Consider the following 17,057-nt stretch of genomic DNA (forward strand, 5'->3'; position numbering starts at 1 on the left):
TAAATAAGAAGATAGAGAATATATAGAGATGGATATGGAGAAGGGGAAGGATATGGAGAGAAAGAGAGATGTGAGAGATAGATATATTAAGAATGAGAGAGAGGGAGAGAGATAGAAATGTAAAGATATAGATATGAAGTGATATAGAGTGAGAGGTTAAGAGGGAGATATATAGAGGTAGAAGTAGAGAGAGAGCTGAAAGAAGAAATATAGAGAGATAGAGATAACGAGAAAAGAGATATAAATATAGAGTTATATGAAGACGGATAAGGAGAGAGATTGATGGATAGAGAAAGGGGTAAATATCTAGCGACAGAGGGGAGAGAGGAAGATAGAGTGAGGTAGAGATAGGTTAAGGGAGATATAAAGATAGAGAGAGCTGACTAGATAGATAGGGAGAGATAGAGAAATATAGAGGGAGAGAGAGGGAGAGATAGAAAGAGATATAGATGATGAGATAGTGTGGTAGTGATATAGAGATATAAGGACATATAGAGAGAGGGGGAGAGGTAGAGAAAAATAGAGAGAAATATATATAGACAAATACATATGGAGAGAGGAAAAGGGAGAGATAGAGATGAAGAGATAAATACATGAAAAGAGAAATATATTAAGATAGAGATATATGATAAGGGAAAGGGAAGGAGTGGTAGAGATAGAGAGATAGATAGGGAGATAGAAAGGGAGCTAGAGTGGGAGAGTTAGAGAGAGATGGAGGGAGAGATGGAGGGAGAGAAAGAGATAGAGATATGTAGAAGATAGGTTTATAAATAGAGAGATAGCTCAATATATATATAGAGAGAGGGAGAGGTATAGATAGAGTACATGATATAAGGAGATAGATAGGGATAGGGAAATAGATAGAGAGATAGAGAGATAGAGGTAGAAATAGAAAGATATATATAGAGGATGATACAAGGAGATAGTGAGGGACAGGGAAAGAAATAGAGAAATAAGGAGAGAGATAAAGAGATAGGAAGAGAGAGGTAAAGAAAGATATGGATAGATAGAGAGAGATAGAAAGGAGAGATAATGAGATAGACATAACTTGGAAAAGATAGAGGGGGAGATAGGGATCAATTGATCAAGTTTAATTGATGAAAAAAAGAGCATGTGCTCAAAATGGGCAAAGACTTTATGAATTTTGAGGGTTTAAAAATCTAAGCACCAACAAATCCTATGAAGACTAAATATTTTTTACTAGAAGACTAAAAATATCATTTATCTAAAAAACTATTAAATAAAACATTAATTTTTTTTGCAATGTTTGCATAGACTAAAAACTAACTTGTAAATCAACATTTATTCAAATATTTATAGTCATAATACAAATTTAAATATTAAAACTAGCCCTAATCAGTGTTCTGCTTTGAAATTACTTTAAAAATATTTTTATTTCATTTATATTAATTAAACTAACTATTTATTATATTATTATATTTTGTAAAAAAAATAATAATTATAAAACCTAAAAATTATGAAGAAAATAAAAATAGTTCTTTAATAAACAATGTAAATAAAATAAAATCATTTTTTTTTATCATAAAATTGTAAAATTAAAAAAACATAGTGGCTAGTACTTGTTGTTAGTTTTCTAGATTATTGTAATTGTAATCTTAATATTAGATGTAATTAAAATAATAATTTTAATAAATTAATTATAATTATAAGGTTTTTTAATAAACTAATTGTTAGAGTTATCTTGTATTTGCTAATAATTATTTATTTAATTATTAGTCTATTATAGTCTACGCTTAAGTTAAACTTAGGCATTTAATAATATGGTACACTTTATCCCTTTAGGGTTGCACATCTTTAGGGTTTCATATTCTCCTTTCATACGGATTGTATTGTAATTTTCTATTCTATTCCCTCTCTAAATGATAATCTTTTTCTTCAGAGCCATTATTGTTTTTCTGTCTCCAATCTTCTCTCGTGACAGGTATTTTGCTTGCAGGTGCTCTTGGGATCTCATAAGTTATATTTTCTCAACCTCTTCATGGTATCAAAGCCTACATCTACTGCTTCTTGTTCCTAATTTTGTTCAGAATAATTTCTTTGGAGGCAAGGGTTTTAGTTTTTTTTCAGAGTTTTTATTTATTTTGAATCTGGGGTACTTCTTTGTTTCTGGGCACTTTGAGATCAAACGGACCTCACCATTGAGCTCAGAACACCCAAACCCCCTCCCCCCCCCCCACCATTTTCATATAAAATTTGTCCAATTTGGACAACTTCGGCTCTGGGAAATTTAATTTTTATTTTGGCCCTTCCACGACATGTTTTTCGAGAAAAAATAAATAAAAAATAAAGTAAAAAATTATTTTGGTAGTTTTACGGCTTGCCTAGGTCGAGCCATTATCGCGACAGTCATTGGAGCCGTAGGCGGTCTCCACACCTCCCAACAGCTGCGGTCTCCCCAAACTGTCCGACCGCTCACCGCAAACGGTTAGATCACCACTTGGCCGCCCGTCGCAAACTGTTTCCTCGCCGCCCAACCGTCACCTAGAATCCGCCCGCCACCTAGAATCTGCCCACCACCCGAAGCTTCGCCACCACCCAGCCAGAGAGCCACCTCTGCCCAGTCACCTCCTCTTGCTCTACTTTGAAAGCTTTTTGATAGGGGGAGGTTTTTTTATCATAACTTGGGCAAACAGAGTCAGATTTTCAAAAATGAATAGGAGTCAGAAATATCCTTTCGATCTCTATTTAGATCTGGAGGTTATATTTACTGATTTTTTCATTTAGTACCTATTTTTTCCGTCAAAGTCAGAGCTCTTTTCTGCACTCCGGGAGCCATAACTTGGGCAAACAAACTCCATTTTCAAGAAACAAATAGGCAATGGAAAGGTCTTGGAGAGCCCTATTCAAATTTTAGGTTAATGTTTTCTAGAAAAATCACCAGGTACATAAGATATTGTCTGACACATTTTTTAGCTCTTGTCTTCTTTTTTGGCTTTCAAATTGTACTGGATTTTTGGTTTTACATCTTATGGGGGGTGTTATTTTACTACTTTCTGTAATTTACTTCAAAAAATCAAAAAACCTAAAACTAAAAAAAAACCCCTTTTGCATCCTCTGTCTAGTCTGAAAGATCACTTAATTTAAAAAATCAAGAGCAGGTACAGGTACAGGTACACATGGAAGATTCTTCAGTTGAGCTTCTTACATCCTAGAACTATCACCTCTGGAAAGATCATATGATGAGGCTTCTCAGATCACAAGGGTTGTGGTCCTGTTTGGATGCAAATCAGCCTCAATTGCAGCGTCTTTTTGAGAATCTTCAACACATGAATAAGATGGATGAGGCTATGAGTGCCATCTCCTTACATGTTTAAGACAACTTTCTCTTTCATCTTGATGGTTTTCTCACTTCTCGGGATATGTGGTCCAAATTTGATACTCTCTTTGATACTATCAATGAGTTCAGAGCATTATAGATTGAGGTAGAGATCTCTTCCTTGTTACCTGAGTCCTTTCCTCATATTGAGGACTTTCTAAACAAGTTTAAAACCACCATATCTATCCTACAGAGTTGTGGTAAAAATAAGATAGACACATAGTGTATCTACCTAATTCTCTCTAAGATTCGAGGTCCCTATCAGCTATTTGCTTCCACATTTTATTCTACAATGGATGCATTGGGTACTCGCTTCACCATGCCTACTTTTGATGTGTTCTGTGATCGCTTGACTCATCAGCAGGATCACCTATCTTAGTTGGACACTCTCACAGGATCAAATCACAAAGCATCGGTTGCTCAGATATCTAAAGAGAACAAGAAGCAGAAACTGAAGCCTAAGAAGGATTTAGCTGGCAGTGAAGGTTCCTCCAAGCCACCACCTAAGTCTAATTATAAACCAAAGTCCTATCCCAAACAAGAGCAATCTTCTAAGTCTAGTGAGTCTTCCTCCAAGACTAAGAAGAAATCAGATGAACTTTGCAGTTTTTGTGGCAAGGAAGGTCATCCTGTTTCTCGATGTTGAAAACGATTAGAGGCTTTGGAGGAAGCCATGCACCAGCGTCATATTTCTTCTCCTCAACCTCCATCTTCCTCTTCTACATGGAAAGGACAAGCTCTTTTTGCACGAGTTATTCCTTCTACATCTAGTTGGATTATTGATTCAGGGGCTTCTCACCACATGACACACTCACAAAAGCTTGTTACCTCACTTGCTCACTGTAATACTTTATAGATTGTAGTTGGTGACTCAGCACAACTTTCAGTTTCAGGTTTAGGTTTTGTTCCATTGACAAGTGGTTTTTTTAAGGATGTTCTTTTGGTTCCTGATGTTTCGACGAACTTCCTCTCTATTTATCAAATTTGTCATTCTGGCTCTAGTAAAACATTTGAGTTCTCACCACATGATGTGGTTATTAGAGAGCTCCATGATCCTGACTTGGTTGTGGCTACTGGCAGTGTTGATCCTGATTCTCAGCTATACTAGTTTGATGGCTTTGAGAGTCCAGATGGTTCAGGTGTTTCTCTTGTAGAACATGCAGATTCAGTGAGCAGACTTTGGCATGAACGTTTTGGCCATGTCAATTACAGATACTTACAACAGATGAGCACATGGGCACTTGTGATTGGACTCCCTCAGACATTCTATACTGATGGTGTATGTCGAGCTTGTACACTTGGAAAGCATTACCGTGATCCATTTCCTACAGGAAGAGCCACATGTGCTAAGGCACCCTTGGATTTGATACACATTGATCTTATGTCATTTCTGACTCCATTTTTTCAGGGTCCAAGTATATGCTCACATTCATTGATGACTTCTCCAGACGTACATCGGTGTACTTTCTTAAGTACAAGTCTGATGTCTTTTATTTATTTCAAGTCTTTAAGAAATTTGTAGAGAAGTAGCCCGGTCTTTCTATAAGGAGGATACACACAAATAATGGGAGAGAATATGTGAATCAAACTTTTACAGATTTCCGCGCAGAGCATGGTTTGCAGCATCAATTGTTAGTTCCTCACACTCCTCAGCAGAATGGTGTTGCTGAGAGAAAGAACAAAACACTATGAGAGATGGCCAATTGTATGCTTCAGTCATGTTCTATGCAACCTACTTTTTGGGCTAAGGCAGTTAATTGTGACACTTATATTCAGAATCAGATGCCTCATAAGGCATTGCGTTAGAGGACTCCCGAGGAGGCTTGGTCCCATGTCAAGCCTGATGTTTCATCTTTCTGAGTTTTTGGTAGTGAGGCTTGGACATTTATTCCAGATGCTCAGAGGAAAGACATGGAGAGGAAGAGCTGACCACTCATTTTTGTTGGCTACTGTGAGGATGTTAAGGTATATAGGTTGTTTGATCCTGATTCCCGAGAGGTCCTGTTTAGGCGGGATGTCCAGTTTGATGAGTGCCTTCCTCAGATAGATTCTCCATCACCTGCTTCTCCCTCACTACCTCCTCCTCCCTCTTCATCTTTTGAGGATTCCTTATTCTTTGAGGATGATGCAGATGATGGTCCACCATCCCCACCACCACCACCTGCAGCTCAGCCTTTGCACAAGTGGGCCTGGTTTACAGTTGATGTTGCTGGTTCTATGGTAGGTGATCCTTCTGATACTCATTGTACTCATGCACATACATCTGGTTCTAGTCTTCTGAGTCATGCCATTTTAGATGATCCTCATAAATTTTCAAAGGCGATAGGTCACCCAGAGCGGGATAGGGCCATGGATGAGGAGTATTCCTCTTTGATGAAGAATCATACTTGGGATCTTTGTACTCTTTCGAAAGGAAAAGAGTTGGTTCGGTGCAAGTGGGTGTACCGTACCAAGTATGCTGAAGATGGTTCTATTAATAAGTATAAGGCTCATCTTGTTACGAAGGGGTTTTCTCAGGTGGAGGGTATTGATTACTCCGAGACCTTTGCTCCTGTCGCCAAGATGAATTATATTCGCTTTGTACTTTCTCGTGTAGCTTCACAGGGATGGACAGTTTTTTAGATGGATGTGAAGAGTGCCTTCTTGCATGGAGACCTTCATGAGGAGATCTATATGGAGCAACCTCGGGGATTTGTGCAGGATTCCTCTTTGGTTTGCAGACTTTGACATTCTTTATATGGTCTCAAACTGGCTCCTCGGGCCTGGTATGAGAAGATGGACTCTTTCTTTCTCTCCACACTCTTCACACATTGTCATTCCAATCCCACAATATATATTTAGCATTAGGGAGATGATATAGTTATCCTTGTGCTCTATGTTGATGATCTTATCATTACCGGTAGCTCGTCCTCCTTGATTCAGGATATTCAGAGAGCCTTGATGGAGTAGTTTGAGATGACAGATCTTGGCCTTGTGCACTATTTTTTGGGCCTATAGGTTATTCAGTCTTCTGATGGGATTTCCATAATTTAGCAGAAGTATGCTCTTGATATGCTTCACAGATTTGACATGCTTACTTGCAAGCCTGCACCCACACTTTTTCAGTCAGGTGTTGTCTTTTTTTCCACTTGTTCTACACCTTTTGTGGATCCTACCTTATACAGGTAGTTAGTTGGAAGTTTGTTGTACCTAACACATACGTGCTTGGATCTTTGTTTTGCAATTGGCCTTGTCTCTCGGTTCTCCCATGATCCTCACGAGAGCCATTGACAAGCAACTAAACGTATTTTGAGGTACATTTGGGGCACTACATAGTTTGGCATTCACTATACTTCAGGATCCCCTCACATTGTTGGCTTCACTAACTCAGATTGGGTTGGTGATGCTCATGATCGGAAGTCTACTTCTGGCTTTGTTTTTTTGTCTTGGTTTTGGCCCCATCACATGGTCTTGCAAGAAGTAGTCTGCTATTGCATTATCATCTACAGAGGCTGAGTACCGAGCAACGGTGTTAGCTAGTCAGGAGGTTTTATGGCTTTGACAGTTGATGACTGAGTTTGGGTTCCCTCCTAATAGTGCCACTATTCTTTGTTGTGACAATCAAAGTGTCATTCACATTTCTTGCAACCCAGTGGAGAACTAGAGGACTAAACACATTGAGCTCCACATGCACTTCATTAGACAGTTGATTCAGGATGGCTTTTTCATCTTGGAGTACATTCCTATAGAGGAGCAGGTTGCTGACATCTTCATTAAACCTTTTGTATCTTCCCACTACCTTTAGTTGCATTCTATGCTTGGGATGAAGGAAGTTGTCCTTGGGGGGTTTCTTTGAGGCCTTCCTTCCTTTATGTTTTTTTAAGCATGCTTTTCCCATCTCTTTTTGGAGTAGAGTTTTTTCCCATGTGGTTTTCTCTCTTTCTCCGGTTCATAGAGATTTGGTTGTGATTGGGTACCTCATCAGGCCTTGTTGTCGGGACCCAAATTTGCCTTCTTCATGTAGTTGCTTTTTGTTTTCCTGCATTTAGTTTTTTTAGCTGCTCCCTAAGTTCATCTTAAAGGGGGGTGTTAGAGTTATCTTGTATTTGATAATAATTAAATTCACTTAATTATTAGTCTATTATACTCTATGCTTAAGCTAAACTTAGGCATTTAATAATATAGTAGGTATTTAATAATTATTCTAATTATCAAATACACTTTATCCCTTTAGGGTTTCTTTAGGGTTGCACATCTTTAGGGTTTCATATTCTCCTTTCATAAGGATTGTATTGTAATTTTCTATTCTATTCTCTCTCTGAATGATAATCTTTTTCTTTAGAGCCATTATTGTTTTTCTATCTCCAATCTTCTCTTGTTTGTAGGTATTTTTCTTGCTGGTGCTCTTGTGATATCAGAAGTTGTATTTTCTCAACTTCTTCACTAATTGTTAAAAGTAATTATTATCATTATTTTATTTTTACAATATATTAAGTTTATAATATATTAAAAATTTACAATAAATTTGTTGTAAATGTAATATATCAAAACATATATTTTGTAAACTAGATATATTTATTGATAATATATTAATTTACAATATATCAAGTTTACAAAAGATTTAATGTTGACTTTTAATATATTTAAAATTTAATAGATTCATTGAGATTGTAAACTTGGTAAATTAAAATAAAATAATAATTGCTTTTAATGATTAATGTATTATAAATATTTATTAATCTTCAAATTCAATTTATGAATAACCACTTTTCATATATATAATTTTCATCATTAAAAATTCATAATAGAAATCTAAGTTGTATTAACATATTGTAAATTTAATAGATTTATTTTTAGTTGCTAATTACTTTATTGCTATTTTATATATTTTGTAAAAATAAAAAAATTATGAACAATTTATTATTCATAGATATATATTTTTTATTTCCAAAAAGAATATTGGGAAAATTCACTTTGCAACTTGGACTATTGGCTCTAGTGGTGTTGCCCTTCAGACAATTCTTCTCTCAGAGTGCTATGGTGCCTTATGTTACCCCATTTGGCTTGGGGGATTTGGAAAGAAAGAAATAACTGGATCTTCAGGAACAAAGAGTCCTCTGCTCTCTTTTTTGCTTGGAGAATCCAGAACGCCATTACGAAGAACATTGTTTCTTCTTGCCCTTCTTGCAAGCTTGATCTCCCTATTCCTACTTCATCTCAGGACTGGGATATTATCAATAGATGGCACATATTAGCTGGGATATTTCTAAACCTATTGTCAAGTTAAAGAAGATGAGAAATAATTTTGTTTGGGTTCCTCCCCCAAGTGGGTGGATCAAAATCATTGTTGACGGGGTGGCTAAAGGTAATCCTGGGCTGATTGGCTATCGAGGAGTTCTTGTGACCATAATGGGAGGCTTTTTTTGGTGGTGGCACTCCCACTAGGCACCTAGACAAAATACTATGCTGAAAATAAAGCCACTTACATTGGGTTACACATGGCGATCAAAGAACAGTTCAAAAAAGTCTGGCTCAAGAGTGATTCTGTAAATATCATTAGATGCGTGAGTAAGCTAACTGAGCCTAGCTGGACCATTAAGAATTTAATTTAGGAGTGCCATATCATGATTATTAATTTGGACGATTTCAAAATCTCCCACGTATATCGTGAAGGTAATGGGCCAGCAGACCACTTGGAAAACGTGGGTGTGGATTATGTGGACATACGTGTTGGAGTCCAAGAACATTGAGAGGGGGGGTGAATCAATGTTCTACTAGTAAATGAATTTTTGAACTTATCACTGATCAACTGGATGACAAAATATGAAATTAAAGTGCATAAACAAATCAACACACAAAGCAATACCATAATACCAATATTTTTATGTGAAAAACCCTGTAAAGGGAAAAACCATGATGGGGTTGACACCCACAATATCTATATACTTGATCAAGGTGTACAAATATTACATAAGGGGGTATGCAGATGCATTCACTGCTCAAATGGAAGTCTCACTGACTTACACAAAATTACATGCTGATTTTAAACATAAATGAACTTAAATAGTACATCTAACATGCTGGATAAGTTTCAGTTTAAGCTCTGAGAACCTTCACTAAACCGATGTTATTGATACTCTATTCTGCTATCAGTTAGGACTGTGCACATGTAACTGTGCACAAATGCTAATACTTGCACACCAATTTGCATACTATCAATCTCTGCATTATTCGCATCTCAAATCTCATCACCATGATAATGAAATTCATCACTAAATGATGTCCCTTATGTACCATTATAGCTTGTTCATCATGACGACCTGATAAAGAAAATATACCCGTCGGCTTCCTCCCAGATCACGAAGTGTATTATGCATTATCCCGATAATCATATTTGATGTTGGCCAATAGGCTACCTCCAATTCCACAAATGACTTTACTGGGTCCCAGAATATCTTAACTAGGTCCTAAATATAAGTTACCGGTACCAAGACTAACTGGTTAACAATATTAAACAATAGGCTATGTACCGGTTGGCCCAATCAAGAGAAAATGATAAAGCATTGATTTTGGATGAGAAATACGAACACCTGAAGATGAGCTACCATCAATAACAACCCAAAATACAATTTACCTCAGATGGTGATTACCAGATGAGTGTCAATTGCCAACAATATTCCCCTTTGGCATTGATGACAACACTCATGTGAAAAATGATATACCTCTGAGTGCTCCCCCTATCCTATACATCCATGCAACTATATACATTTTTACTCTCCCCCTGTGATATACATTCATTTTTCGTTGTACTCCTACCCCTTTGACATCAATGACAAAGCTGGGTGCCCACCAAAATTGTTGTACACATATATATAGATATCAGTTCCTATATATGTTTCAAAATATCTGCATACAAAGTCTTCAAAAATAAAAAATAAGTATCTTATACCTGCTTAAGAGAATCTAGAATGGAGTTGAACCCATTCAAGAAACTGGCATAGTACTCAATGGCTTGGGATTCAGTCGGATCTTCCTACTGTATATTAGCTATACACTCATTTTATGGCATAGTAGGTTATTTAACCAAGGACTTATAAAGTTTTGGAGCTTTGTAGCTCTCCTTATTATACTATCCCTTTCCTTTTCCAACCTTAAAATCTGATCCATAACTACCAAACTAGACCTTCTAAAGAATTGGTTAAATTTGCTACCGAATTATAAGAATTTGAAATCTGTAGCAACTGGCCTTTGCATTCCAAAATATGCTTGTCTATGGGTGCAGTAAGCTTGGAAAAATATAGACAAGTCCTATACACTTTACCTCCTTCAGCTAATGTTGCATCAATAGACTGTAAACAAGTTTGAAGTTTATCCTTTTTTGATGCAATCATTTGCAAAAATGTCTTCTTCCTAGCCTCAACAAATTTATCTTTAGCTTCAAGTTCTAAAAGCTTCACCAAAGAATCATACTGCTTAGGAATGTAATCAATGATTTCTTGTAGTTTACCAAATGAGCTTGAGCTCTCCTTAGCCTGAAATTCTGGTATAGGCCAGTTCAAAACATCAAAAGAAATTTGTATCAACTCTTTGTCCTTAGATTTTTCCTTTGCTAATTCCTGAGTTGCTTGTGCCTGAAGTGCTACTGTAGCCATAACTTTCTCTACCGATGACATCAAATGATAAGGCTTGTCAAAGCTGATTGAAATTTGCAGTAATTTCCCTTTAGCTTTTGATAATGAAGTGTCAAATGCCAAACTAGAAGGGAAATCTTTCTCTGTCTTTTTGTCTTTGTGTTCCGGTTCCCTATCCTTTGAAGTCTTTACCTCATGTGCACCGGTGGCTTCGCCACTTGGTGTGTCACTCTCTTTTGGTGCCTTTTTAGAAAATTTATCATCTAAACCTTTAACTTTCTCAACCTCAGTCTCAACATCCTCTACATTTGATTCTGGAGGATTCTAAGTCTCCTCAACTTCAAAATTGGACTCATTAACCGACGCAGTACTAAGCGGTGGATTAGTATCCACTTTCTCTTCATCTTTCTTTATCTGTGCCTTATCAGCTGGCAATTGAATGTTCTAAGATTGTACAAAACTCGGCCTAAGCTCATAACCAAGACTCAAAATAATTCTTACCCATATGTCAATAGTCTCCTTCCGAATCTCTTTATATTTTTCAAGCATTAAATTATTTATCCGTTGTTTGGGTTTGAATTTAGTCAAGCCTGTCTTATTTATCAGATCAACAACCTCTACCAGAGTTATTGATGGACAAAGATTAACTAATTCTGAGTCTTTCATCTACCGCTCCAAATTTTGTCCATGTAATTTTCTAACCTCTAATTTATCATACAATTCCTTAGGCAAAATCTTCTCCAATTCAATCAATATCCTACTAAAAGAATAAATATATAAAAAAATTGCTTGTTCTAACTGATTCTTATCCTTATCATCAAAATCATCAGAAAATGCAGAAGTATTATCCAGATTACCATGATTAATAATCTGATCAATGATGTCCTGAGCATCTAAATTTTTCTTCTTACTGGTTCTCCTTTTGGCTTCCGGTTTAGACTTCTCATCTACCTTAGGATTTATCTTATGTACAATTATGATTTTAGGAGTTTTCCTAGGTGGCTCCTTTATCGGTTCCTTCTTCGGATCATCCTTCTTATCTCTAACAACCTTAGCAAATACACCTTTCTTCTTCAGAGCTTGCCGGATTTCCTCTTCTGATTCCATCTCTTCTAAAGAAAATGTCATATACTACCTAGTCGGATTCTATTTTCTCTTCACTATTTCTTTCAACTTACGACTTGCAGGCTCACTGGATTTTCCTTCTAGTTGTTTGGATGAATCTGTAGTAACTAGGACCACATTGGGAGTGGCCTAAGTTGCCTTCTTAGCCTCTCTCTCCTCTTTCCTCTTCTGTTTTTGTTCTTCCTTCCTCCAGGCTTCAAATATTTTGACCTTCTATTCTAATTGAGCCATGTCATGTCCTTCACTGATTAATTGCTCTGCTACAACCCTTGTCATTATCTTTTTGATGGCGGGTGCAACTTGTTCCTAACGAACTTTCAGACCCTTTTTCTTGAGTTGTACCAAATCTCTCTTCCTTCTCATCAACTGGAGCTTTCAGTAGATGTTGTGCATATGCATACATCATGGCCTCATATACTTCATATCCTGTAGGGATAATCCAGACTTTTCTAGGTTGGATTTCCTCCATCATGCATTGATCTTTATTGACCATAAAACAAATAGTATCCTTGTATTTTTCAACAATTTCTTTTGGAATTCTTACTCTATTTTTCATTTCTTCTTGAAAAGTTTTGAAAAAGGCCCACAGATTAGCCTTTTGTTGTTTATCTCCTTGTCAATCTAAAATTTGAGCAATTTGTGTTGCAACTGGTCTGTCAAATGCCCATTGAATCTTCCCATAACTGGGTACCATGTTCAGAAAATAAAAGGTCAAACTTATAATGAAAGAACCATACTGGAAAGTATTCTTCTTTCCTTACTTAATATTTCAGAGATTTGTCATCAACTTCTTCAGCATAACACTGCATAAATCATAATGCACATCTTCTTTCACCATCTGATATGCAATGTGAATGGTAGTTCCAAAAATTGAGTTCAACTGGTTTGATTGATAAACCTTATAGCACATCACCATCACTGCAAATTTCACATCAATATCCCTAATATCATCAACTCTCATAGATCTATCATCATATGTGGCATCAGTGAGTTTGTATAGATATGTGTTTGATATTGACCAAAGCCCTAACAAACCTCTGACCTTGTGAAGGCATGTGATGTTCTTGGTCACTTCTTCTATAATTTTGTACAACCGGTCCAACCATAAGAATTCCCCATGAATAAGGCCGAGGATGTACCATACCCATTCATCTTTGTCAAAAGTTAGAAAATCCATGAACTGGGTAAAACCCTTCCTCCTCAGATGTTCATATCTCGATTTCAGTTGATTATCAGTGATAAGATGATCAGTGAACACGCAAGACATCTCATAATTCTCAATCTCCTCAATATCACAATGAATATAATCCCTAATGTCTTCTGTGTGAAGAACACCATGACAAACACTAAAAAATGCTCCCAAAGGATCATCCAAAAGTGATTTGAAAGGATGTTTCTTGAATTCTGGACAATGGTGGTCCTTGATTTCTACTACCAAAGGAGTATCAACATTCGATGACGATGCCATGATAAATTTCTAGGGTTCCAACAAATGGTAAATACCTTGATAACTTGCCGGATGATGAAATGCTCTTCGGATGCTCGCACAAATAATCTTAGGACTCTTGAATACCTTAGAAATTTCTCTTCATAATACTTGATCACTGTGTGAAGAAATGATTTAACTTTTCCCCTTTTTATCACCATTAACCCTAATTTTCCACTGTCATAAATGCTACCAGAGAATCTAATCAGATCACATAATCTGCATATAGGTTTCGGTAAATAGTTGAATTCACTTGAGTATCCATCTGCAATCAAAATTCTCTAACCACAAACCTAATACAAGATGTTTGCATGATCTTCAATGATTTTCCTACCCCTAAGGTAAAGTGCCTCAGTTACTGGTTGAAGTTCCTGCTTCTGGTGTAGGACCCGATTGATCTACTGATTGATCTATTGGTTGTGTCTCCGATTTTGAGACCATCTCCTCTCATTTTATTTTTTGATATCTTCAACTTTTGCCTTTCCTTTCTCATCTAAATTTCCATCAGCTACTGGTGGATTCTTACTCTTGCAATACTTAGCAATATGCCCAATCTTGTTGCATGCATAACAGACAACATTTTTCTTCTGAATCACTTTGTTATACCCTTGATTTCCTTGATTTATTTTGGTTCTGCATTGGTTAGCCATATGTCCAAATCTACTGCAAGCATGATATCTGATATTTCCAAGACCAGTGAATGGTGCATTGATCTGATTATTCCTATTTCTGCACTGACTTGTTAAATGACCATATTTATTACAAACAAATCATGTACCATTAAATTTGTGAGCATTAGGCTATCTTACCAGTGATTTCTGGTTCTGGTTGTTGGCATGATTCTACTTCTAATAGGATGATTGATCTTGTTGCGTAGTACTGGAGCTTTCTCCTACTTCATATCCAAGACCTCTCTTGTCATTAACATCTCTTTGGCTTTTCAACAATTCATCAAGTCTTGTAGAGATGGATTTGAACTTGTCTTTGTATTCATTTGCAATGGCCAAATCATCTCTCAGGATTATTATCTGTCTTTCAAGTTCCTGTTCATTATTTTGGGACTAAATCAATTCAAGTCTCAGCATATCATTCTCATGTGTCAGTCTGTTGCATTCATCTAATTTGTCCTTCAATGCTTGAGCTAATTTTTCTTCATTCTTCTTTTTGTCTTCAATCTCCTTGCACATTCTCATAGTTACGGCTTGCATTTCATTCTTCAAGGAAGTATTCTCCTGAGTGAGTTTCTGACATTAATCTTTCAAAGAATCTTCTTCATCACTACTCTGATTTTGTAGTTGATCGCAGAGTTCCTTCCTCTTAGATTGAGAAGTTGATACCTTTCCATGTAATGAAATGATGTATTCTTTGGCTTGCCTTGGTTCATTCTTCAGTTTGTTTCTTTTCTCCTTTTCATCATCAAGATCCTCAAGAGAAAGTTGAAGTTGTTGCTGCAAACCGGTTTCCATTGATTCCAAGTTCCAGATCTTCCTCAAGTTTTTAAACTTCTTCTGAGGAACTAGGCTCTGATACCAATTATTCGAATCCAAGAACACTCAGAGGGGGGGGGGGGGGGGGGAGGGTGAATCAATGTTATACCAGTAAATGAATTTTTGAACTTATTATTGATCAAACAGATGGCAAAATATGAAATTAAAGTGCACAAACAAATCAACACACAAAGAAATACCATAACGCTAATATTTTTACATGGAAAACCCTGTAAAGGGAAAAACCATGGTGGGGCTGATACCTGCAATATCTATATACTTGATCAAGGTACAAAAATATTTTATAAGGGGGTATACATATGCATTCACTGCTCAAATGGAAGTCTCACTGACTTACACAACATTACATGATGATTTCAAACATAAATGAACTTAAATAGTGTATCTGACCATGCTGGATAAGTTCTGGTTTAAGCTCTGAGAACCTTCACTCGACCAACATTGTTAATACTCTATTCTACTATTGATTAGGATTGCGGATGTGTAAGTCATGATTTCCTTCTCATCTTACAAGACAAGAAAGTTAGGGAGGATTGTGAAGCTGTGGAGGTGGCAAGGTGGACTGGGAATGTCTCCTAGCCCTGAAATATGGTGCAAATACTTCATTCTGTTTTGATTCTTGAATTTTGGATTGTGGGTTATGGGTGATCATTGGAAATGCTACCGAGAATGTATTTTTAGCTACAAGCCAAATACTGTTGTATCTTTTATTTAAATCTTAATTTAATGGGTGCTGGCCCTACCTAGCTATTCACTTATAAAAAAAAATTGTTCAAATGATTTATTTTGGTGGATCTTTCATTATTTTGGGGGAACCATAATATATTATAATGGGTGTTGCAACTATTTACTATTAGGGTTTATCAGATTGTCACTTTTCTGGACCTACCACTAGGTAATATGATATTTTATTGGTTTAAAGATTCAAAAAAGCTTACAAAAATATTGGAGTCATCAAATAACCTCCATCCGATCCATCTATCTATACCCACCAACACCAAAGCCAACTTTGAAACAAACCCTAATAGCCACCTCCCATCCTCTTCTTGCGAGCTCTCTATATCTCATCTTCAACTCATCCTCTTTCTAGTGAACAAAGGGTAGTGGGTCTGCAGGCTCCACTGACCCTTCATAAATGATGAAATCCATTCCTAGAACAACCCACTCCCAAATTGAATCCATCCCTCCTAGGCATTCTGCAACAATTAAAGTTTGCAAGGCCCTCTTCACCTTGTCTACATCCTCTTCAAATTCTAATCCCCATGCTCGTCCATCAATGCATTGTTTGAGCTTTGTTCTACAATCAATCCACATGATTTGTCATTAATTCCACCTCTATAAGTGTGAATGAGGCACTTTTTGATTTTAAATTTATTCATTACTTGGATTTAAATACTAGATTAATTTATTATCTTGTAGTATTAAACTATATTAAATTTTATCTTTAATTTTCTTTCGGTTACCCATACAATGAGCTGCAAGTGCTAGTTAACTATAAGTCTGTAATTAATTAATCAGTTAACTTAATGATCGTTGGATGATCACAGATCAATGAAATAAGCTCTATTTTGGCCTTAAGTTCTGAAGGAAAATGGTTTCCTCAAAAGGTCCCTGGAATAGAGATAGGTTTGAGCATTGTCTAATTAAATATTATAAATTGTATACTTAATTAACGAGGAGGATAGATTGGGCCAACCCTTTCCAATGTGTCCTTTGACCTCCAACATGCATAATCTTATTGGTCCACTTAAGAAGAGCCAAACGTCAGCAGGGCCCATGTGCCATGTGGGCAGTGGGGCCGCAGAGTTAAGGTGAAAGAGCATCTTGATATAAATGTACAGTCGCGCAGAGATCTGGACCGTTGATATCAAAGGAAGTGCACGGTGGGGTAAAATACGAAATTCATTAATTTTAATTTTTATTATATTTATATTGTGAGTGTGATTCTCACCAAGGTTTTTCCCACATTGGGTTTTCTAGGTAAAATTTAT

The sequence above is a fragment of the Cryptomeria japonica genome, chromosome 11, assembly GCF_030272615.1.
Source record: "Cryptomeria japonica chromosome 11, Sugi_1.0, whole genome shotgun sequence".
NCBI lineage: Eukaryota > Viridiplantae > Streptophyta > Pinopsida > Cupressales > Cupressaceae > Cryptomeria > Cryptomeria japonica.